At 41.1% G+C, this 7603-nt stretch overlaps 1 pseudogene; it reads left to right on the top strand.

The window, feature by feature from the left end:
* Nucleotides 1-2641: 2641 nt before the first annotated feature.
* Nucleotides 2642-2749, top strand: LOC130334185 (U2 spliceosomal RNA; annotated as a pseudogene).
* The last annotated feature ends 4854 nt before the right edge of the window (nucleotides 2750-7603 follow it).

Genomic DNA, 7603 nt, shown 5'->3' with positions numbered 1-7603 from the left:
GGTTTCAGTGTTGGAAAGAAAGATTACCTGTTTATTTGCTGCTGCAGCTGCTTGCTGGCTAGTCCAGTGGGTCCCTACTGCAGGCAAAAGACAATAGGTGGTGCCTATGTGCCTAGGTGGATAGGACATCAGCTATGAGGCATTTGTTTGTACAAACTGCTGCTCACAACTAATGTTGTAATATAGTGTCTCCATCTGCTGGTGGTATTGAATAAGCAATAGTGCAATGATAGGGTCTGAAAAAGAAGAAAAATAAGAAGCAGCAGCATATGAAAAAAGGAGGAAAGAAGGAAAACATGGAGAGAAGAAAAAAAAGAAGGTAAAAATGAGGTGAAAACATGTTTAAGAAAGTATTTCCATCTCTCTCTCTCTCTATATGTATATATATATATATATATATATATATATATTTAAAAGAAAAAAAAATTATATATATACATATATACATATAGAGAGAGAGAGATAAATATATATAGAGATAGATGGGTGGATAGATAGATAGATAGATAGAGAGATACACATACACACATACACACATACACACATACACACATACATACATACATAGATATGTGTGTATTGTTGGAGTTGCAAACATGGGTGCACTTGACAAACTCAGTGCGGCTATTCCCCATTGAAAGATTGTTGCACCCAGGACCCTTAGCACTGTGATATGCTACTCAATACCACTGGCTTGGCCAGGTGTAAACAACATCTGACCTTTGTTGTGTATGTAACCATGGAGATTGTGATGTCGCCTAGGCTCACCAAAGAACAGCCTTGTCAGAAGCAGCACTGCCATGAGCAGAAGTAGCAGCACCATAGGTTGTCAAATAAGTTGGATTTAACCAAGACAAGTGAGTCCAATAGGATGCAGGTATGTTCTCTATCCTTACAGCTTCCCATGGCTGTTGGTTTTATACCGTTTGGGGACAGCCAAGGAGGCGTCAGCAGGCAACACAGGTAAGTGTGTGCTTGTGTGTGTGTGTGTGTGTGTTTCCTATGCAGATCCTAAACCCAGTATCAAATGCAAGTAGGAGGAGTAAGAAGGGTTCCTGCCAAAGCCAGGTTATGGATTGCATTTAAAAATGGTCCATCAGAGTGAAATGGACTCCCATCTTCCTGCTTAGCAATAATGATATGGGTTTAGGGTCTGCTGTGTCTACTGGTGGGTGACTGCCACCCAGCCAGAGTGTGTATGGGAGGCTGCCAGCCAGCCTCCCTTCCTACAAGTAGTGATGGTGCATGTGAAGGGGACAGCGTTGGTTCCTCCCCTTTCACAGTTATCACTTCTCATCCTTCCTTTTGGCTGGTATCAAATGTGGTGTCTGTTTATATCAGTTTAATATCTGATATGTCCCCTATCTGATAGCAGATATTAAGTGCACCACCAGGTTTCAGTGTTGGAAAGAAAGGTTATCTGTTTATTTGCTGCAGCTGCAGCTGCTTGCTGGCTAGTCCAGTGGGCCCCTACTGCAGGCAAAAGACAACAGGTGGTGCCTAGGTGGATAGGACATCAGCTATGAGGCATTTGTTTGTACAAACTGCTGCTCACAACTAATGTTGTAATATAGTGTCTCCATCTGCTGGTGGTATTGAATAAGCAATAGTGCAATGATAGGGTTTGAAAAAGAAGAAAAATAAGAAGCAGCAGCATAGGAAAGAAGGAAAACATGGAGAGAAGAAAAAAAGAAGGTAAAAATGAGGTGAAAACATGTTTAAAAAAGTATTTCCATCTCTCTCTCTCTCTATATGTAAATACATATATATATATATATATATATTTAAAAGAAAAAAAAATTATATATATATATATATATATATATACATATAGAGAGAGAGAGAGATAAATATATATAGAGATAGTTGGGTGGATAGATAGATAGATAGATAGATAGATACACATACATACATACATACATACATACATACATACGTGTGTATTGTTGGAGTTGCAAACATGGGTGCACTTGACAAACTCAGTGCGGCTATTCCCCATTGAAAGATTGTTGCACCCAGGACCCTTAGCACTGGGATATGCTACTCAATTCCACTGGCATGGCCAGGTGTAAACAACATCTGACCTTTGTTGTGTATGTAACCATGGAGATTGTGATGTCGCCTAGGCCCACCAAAGAACAGCCTTGTCAGAAGCAGCACTGCCATGAGCAGAAGTAGCAGCACCATAGGTTGTCAAATAAGTTGGATTTAACCAAGACAAGTGAGTCCAATAGGATGCAGGTATGTCCTCTATCCTTACAGCTTCCCGTGGCTGTTGGTTTTATACCGTTTGGGGACAGCCAAGGAGGCGTCAGCAGGCAACACAGGTAAGTGTGTGCTTGTGTGTGTGTGTTTCCTATGCAGATCCTAAACCCAGTATCAAATGCAAGTAGGAGGAGTAAGAAGGGTTCCTGCCAAAGCCAGGTTATGGATTGCATTTAAAAATGGTCCATCAGAGTGAAATGGACTCCCATCTTCCTGCTTAGCAATAATGATATGGGTTTAGGGTCTGCTGTGTGTACTGGTGGGTGACTGCCACCCAGCCAGAGTGTGTATGGGAGGCTGCCAGCCAGCCTCCCTTCCTACAAGTAGTGATGGTGCATGTGAAGGGGACAGCGTTGGTTCCTCCCCTTTCACAGTTATCACTTATCATCCTTCCTTTTGGCTGGTATCAAATGTGGTGTCTGTTTATATCAGTTTAATATCTGATATGTCCCCTATCTGGTAGCATATATTAAGTGCACCACCAGGTTTCAGTGTTGGAAAGAAAGATTACCTGTTTATTTGCTGCTGCAGCTGCTTGCTGGCTAGTCCAGTGGGTCCCTACTGCAGGCAAAAGACAATAGGTGGTGCCTATGTGCCTAGGTGGATAGGACATCAGCTATGAGGCATTTGTTTGTACAAACTGCTGCTCACAACTAATGTTGTAATATAGTGTCTCCATCTGCTGGTGGTATTGAATAAGCAATAGTGCAATGATAGGGTCTGAAAAAGAAGAAAAATAAGAAGCAGCAGCATATGAAAAAAGGAGGAAAGAAGGAAAACATGGAGAGAAGAAAAAAAAGAAGGTAAAAATGAGGTGAAAACATGTTTAAGAAAGTATTTCCATCTCTCTCTATATGTATATATATATATATATATATATATATATATATTTAAAAGAAAAAAAAATTATATATATACATATATACATATAGAGAGAGAGAGATAAATATATATAGAGATAGATGGGTGGATAGATAGATAGATAGATAGATAGAGAGATACACATACACACATACATACATACATAGATATGTGTGTATTGTTGGAGTTGCAAACATGGGTGCACTTGACAAACTCAGTGCGGCTATTCCCCATTGAAAGATTGTTGCACCCAGGACCCTTAGCACTGTGATATGCTACTCAATACCACTGGCTTGGCCAGGTGTAAACAACATCTGACCTTTGTTGTGTATGTAACCATGGAGATTGTGATGTCGCCTAGGCTCACCAAAGAACAGCCTTGTCAGAAGCAGCACTGCCATGAGCAGAAGTAGCAGCACCATAGGTTGTCAAATAAGTTGGATTTAACCAAGACAAGTGAGTCCAATAGGATGCAGGTATGTTCTCTATCCTTACAGCTTCCCATGGCTGTTGGTTTTATACCGTTTGGGGACAGCCAAGGAGGCGTCAGCAGGCAACACAGGTAAGTGTGTGCTTGTGTGTGTGTGTGTGTGTGTGTGTTTCCTATGCAGATCCTAAACCCAGTATCAAATGCAAGTAGGAGGAGTAAGAAGGGTTCCTGCCAAAGCCAGGTTATGGATTGCATTTAAAAATGGTCCATCAGAGTGAAATGGACTCCCATCTTCCTGCTTAGCAATAATGATATGGGTTTAGGGTCTGCTGTGTGTACTGGTGGGTGACTGCCACCCAGCCAGAGTGTGTATGGGAGGCTGCCAGCCAGCCTCCCTTCCTACAAGTAGTGATGGTGCATGTGAAGGGGACAGCGTTGGTTCCTCCCCTTTCACAGTTATCACTTCTCATCCTTCCTTTTGGCTGGTATCAAATGTGGTGTCTGTTTATATCAGTTTAATATCTGATATGTCCCCTATCTGATAGCAGATATTAAGTGCACCACCAGGTTTCAGTGTTGGAAAGAAAGGTTATCTGTTTATTTGCTGCAGCTGCAGCTGCTTGCTGGCTAGTCCAGTGGGCCCCTACTGCAGGCAAAAGACAACAGGTGGTGCCTAGGTGGATAGGACATCAGCTATGAGGCATTTGTTTGTACAAACTGCTGCTCACAACTAATGTTGTAATATAGTGTCTCCATCTGCTGGTGGTATTGAATAAGCAATAGTGCAATGATAGGGTTTGAAAAAGAAGAAAAATAAGAAGCAGCAGCATAGGAAAGAAGGAAAACATGGAGAGAAGAAAAAAAGAAGGTAAAAATGAGGTGAAAACATGTTTAAAAAAGTATTTCCATCTCTCTCTCTCTCTATATGTAAATACATATATATATATATATATATATATATATATTTAAAAGAAAAAAAAATTATATATATATATATATATATATATATATATACATATAGAGAGAGAGAGAGATAAATATATATAGAGATAGTTGGGTGGATAGATAGATAGATAGATACACATACATACATACATACATACATACATACATACATACGTGTGTATTGTTGGAGTTGCAAACATGGGTGCACTTGACAAACTCAGTGCGGCTATTCCCCATTGAAAGATTGTTGCACCCAGGACCCTTAGCACTGGGATATGCTACTCAATACCACTGGCATGGCCAGGTGTAAACAACATCTGACCTTGTTTGTGTATGTAACCATGGAGATTGTGATGTCGCCTAGGCCCACCAAAGAACAGCCTTGTCAGAAGCAGCACTGCCATGAGCAGAAGTAGCAGCACCATAGGTTGTCAAATAAGTTGGATTTAACCAAGACAAGTGAGTCCAATAGGATGCAGGTATGTCCTCTATCCTTACAGCTTCCTGTGGCTGTTGGTTTTATACCGTTTGGGGACAGCCAAGGAGGCGTCAGCAGGCAACACAGGTAAGTGTGTGCTTGTGTGTGTGTGTGTGTTTCCTATGCAGATCCTAAACCCAGTATCAAATGCAAGTAGGAGGAGTAAGAAGGGTTCCTGCCAAAGCCAGGTTATGGATTGCATTTAAAAATGGTCCATCAGAGTGAAATGGACTCCCATCTTCCTGCTTAGCAATAATGATATGGGTTTAGGGTCTGCTGTGTGTACTGGTGGGTGACTGCCACCCAGCCAGAGTGTGTATGGGAGGCTGCCAGCCAGCCTCCCTTCCTACAAGTAATGATGGTGCATGTGAAGGGGACAGCGTTGGTTCCTCCCGTTTCACAGTTATCACTTCTCATCCTTCCTTTTGGCTGGTATCAAATGTGGTGTCTGTTTATATCAGTTTAATATCTGATATGTCCCCTATCTGATAGCATATATTAAATGCACCACCAGGTTTCAGTGTTGGAAAGAAAGATTATCTGTTTATTTGCTGCAGCTGCTTGCTGTCTAGTCCAGTGGGTCCCTACTGCAGGCAATAGACAATAGGTAGTGCCTATGTGCCTAGGTGGATAGGACATCAGCTATGAGGCATTTGTTTGTACAAACTGCTGCTCACAACTAATGTTGTAATATAGTGTCTCCATCTGCTGGTGGTATTGAATAAGCAATAGTGCAATGATAGGGTCTGAAAAAGAAGAAAAATAAGAAGCAGCAGCATAGGAAAGAAGGAAAACATGGAGAGAAGAAAAAAAGAAGGTAAAAATGAGGTGAAAACATGTTTAAAAAAGTATTTCCATCTCTCTCTCTCTATATATGTATATACATATATATATATATATATATATATATATATATATATTTAAAAGAAAAAAAAATTATATATATATATATACATATAGAGAGAGAGAGAGAGATAAATATATATAGAGATAGATGGGTGGATAGATAGATAGATAGACATACATACACACATACACACATACATACATACATATGTGTGTATTGTTGGAGTTGCAAACATGGGTGCACTTGACAAACTCAGTGCGGCTATTCCCCATTGAAAGATTGTTGCACCCAGGACCCTTAGCACTGGGATATGCTACTCAATACCACTGGCATGGCCAGGTGTAAACAACATCTGACCTTTGTTGTGTATGTAACCATGGAGATTGTGATGTCGCCTAGGCCCACCAAAGAACAGCCTTGTCAGAAGCAGCACTGCCATGAGCATAAGTAGCAGCACCATAGGTTGTCAAATTAGTTGGATTTAACCAAGACAAGTGAGTCCAATAGGATGCAGGTATGTCCTCTATCCTTACAGCTTCCCATGGCTGTTGGTTTTATACCGTTTGGGGACAGCCAAGGAGGCGTCAGCAGGCAACACAGGTAAGTGTGTGCTTGTGTGTGTGTGTGTATGTGTGTGTGTGTGTGTGTGTGTGTGTTTCCTATGCAGATCCTAAACCCAGTATCAAATGCAAGTAGGAGGAGTAAGAAGGGTTCCTGCCAAAGCCAGGTTATGGATTGCATTTAAAAATGGTCCATCAGAGTGAAATGGACTCCCATCTTCCTGCTTAGCAATAATGATATGGGTTTAGGGTCTGCTGTGTGTACTGGTGGGTGACTGCCACCCAGCCAGAGTGTGTATGGGAGGCTGCCAGCCAGCCTCCCTTCCTACAAGTAGTGATGGTGCATGTGAAGGGGACAGCGTTGGTTCCTCCCCTTTCACAGTTATCACTTCTCATCCTTCCTTTTGGCTGGTATCAAATGTGGTGTCTGTTTATATCAGTTTAATATCTGATATGTCCCCTATCTGGTAGCATATATTAAGTGCACCACCAGGTTTCAGTGTTGGAAAGAAAGATTACCTGTTTATTTGCTGCTGCAGCTGCTTGCTGGCTAGTCCAGTGGGTCCCTACTGCAGGCAAAAGACAATAGGTGGTGCCTATGTGCCTAGGTGGATAGGACATCAGCTATGAGGCATTTGTTTGTACAAACTGCTGCTCACAACTAATGTTGTAATATAGTGTCTCCATCTGCTGGTGGTATTGAATAAGCAATAGTGCAATGATAGGGTCTGAAAAAGAAGGAAAACATGGAGAGAAGGTAAAAATGAGGTGAAAACATGTTTAAAAAAGTATTTCCATCTCTCTCTCTCTATATATGTATATACATATATATATATATATATATATATATATATATATATATATAGTTACATAGTTAGTACGGTCGAAAAAAGACATATGTCCATCAAGTTCAACCAGGGTATTAAGGGGTAGGGGTGTGGCGCGATATTGGGGAAGGGATGAGATTTTATATTTCTTCATAAGCATTAATCTTATTTTGTTCCAGGAATGTATCTAATCCTGTTTTAAAGCTGTTAATTGTTCCTGCTGTGACCAGTTCCTGAGGTAGACCGTTCCATAAATTCACAGTCCTCACGGTAAAGAAGGCGTGTCGCCCCTTGAGACTAAACTTTTTTTTCTCCAGACGGAGGGAGTGCCCCCTCGTCCTTTGGGGGGGTTTAACCTGGAACAGTTTTTCTCCATATTTTTTGTATGGG

Source organism: Hyla sarda, unplaced genomic scaffold, assembly GCF_029499605.1.
Source record: "Hyla sarda isolate aHylSar1 unplaced genomic scaffold, aHylSar1.hap1 scaffold_430, whole genome shotgun sequence".
Classification (NCBI taxonomy): domain Eukaryota; kingdom Metazoa; phylum Chordata; class Amphibia; order Anura; family Hylidae; genus Hyla; species Hyla sarda.
The sequence above is the reverse complement of the archived record's forward strand: the minus strand, read 5'-3'. Positions and strand labels throughout refer to the sequence as shown.